This window comes from Oryzias melastigma, unplaced genomic scaffold (genome assembly GCF_002922805.2).
Source record: "Oryzias melastigma strain HK-1 unplaced genomic scaffold, ASM292280v2 sc00367, whole genome shotgun sequence".
NCBI classification, from domain to species: domain Eukaryota; kingdom Metazoa; phylum Chordata; class Actinopteri; order Beloniformes; family Adrianichthyidae; genus Oryzias; species Oryzias melastigma.
In genome coordinates, this window is record NW_023416965.1 from 57944 (window position 1) to 59598 (window position 1655).

The following is a 1655-nucleotide window of genomic DNA, read 5'->3' on the forward strand; positions in this document are numbered from 1 at the left end:
TGTAGGCCTATCAATTACGCGCGGGACTGAGACGAGTGTTTCACATAAAGAAAAAAACAAAACAACGCAACAACTGTAAATTAAAATAACGTTTTTTCCCCTATAAATAGAACTGTTTGTTGAGTGGTCTTTGTTTACTTATTTTTGTTTACAGTTCATGAATCAGGAGTGTCATTGATCGAACCCTAAGTTTCTTTTCTAATAACAAACAGTATTTAAGGTGGTGTTTGTTACAACCTGATAAACCACTAAAGTTATTCTCTGTTACCATAACATGAGACCATTCTGTTCTCACATTACCTTAAACAAGTTCAGCATCAGGGACATCCCATCCATCCATCTTCTTCCGCTTCATCTGGGACCGGGGGCAGCAGTCTAAGCAAAGATGCCTAGACTTCCCACTCCCCGGGACATCCCTCTACAGAAAAACCTTAAGAACAGTTTTCTCTTTGGAACAATGGAGAGAAACAAAGTACCAGTTTGGTCTTCTATGGATGTGAGGAATGATGTAAGCTTGGATGCAGAAGAAAGACACAAGACAAGTGAGACCTTCACAAGGATTGTCTTTGCAGAGAGCCTTCCTTCTCCAATACAGGTCTTGATGTATTCAGATCTTTAATGTTATTGCAAGAAGAACATGTGTCAGTCCTACCAACAGTAAATGTTGTTATTTTCAGCTGTGTGAGGACCAGGATTATTGATGTTCAGCCTGGAAGAGTCCATTGAATCCAGAACTTCTTGGTTGACTAGACCCATACTACAGGACAAGGAGGTCCATGATCATTGGAAAGTTTGGGGTCATCCAGACAACTTTACGTTTTATATCAAAATTTACAATTGTATTTACTAAAAGAGTTGTGAGATAATTAGAAACTATAGTCAAGACTTGACAAGAGTAAGGATATTCATTTGAAATAATATATTTTCCTTTAAACTTTGATTTCATCAAAGAGTCCTCCACGTCCAGCATTGCAGACCTTCGGCTTCTAGCTGTTCGTTTGTTGAGGTAATCTGGAGAGACCAACTCCATAAATGTGATGCTCCAGATACTCAAAGGAAGGTCAGTTTTATATTTTCTCTAACCAGAAAACTGGTTTCATCTGTGCTAACACAATTATACAAAGGTTTTTCTAAACCTTCTGACACAATAAGCAAACACATTGTACCATTACAACACTGGAGTGATAGTAGCTGGAAATGAGCCTCTAGTCATTAATGTAGAGAATGCACCAAAAAAACAGACATTTGAAGCTGAAAAAGTCATTTTTTAATTATTTACCTCATTAATAATGTAGAGTGTAATTCTGATTGGTTTTAAGTGATCTTCATTGAAAAAATAGTGTCCTTCTTTCAAAAGTAGGGACATGTTTAAGTGAAAATCGTGGATACTGGTACAGTACTTTTATACTTTCCTTGAATGCTCAAAGTCTTTTAGGTCACAGACCCATTGAACATTCACAAAGTGATAGCGGCTCTATTGCCAAACACGGACGGCAACCTATAATTACCAGAGGTAATGTGGAGTTCAGTGTCTCGCCCAATGACACTTCAACATGTGGATGGGCAAGGCGGGAACCGAACCTGTGATTTTCTGATCAGAGGTTGACCTCCATAACGCTACACCACAGCCGCTCCAGTGACCCCAAACTTTTGAA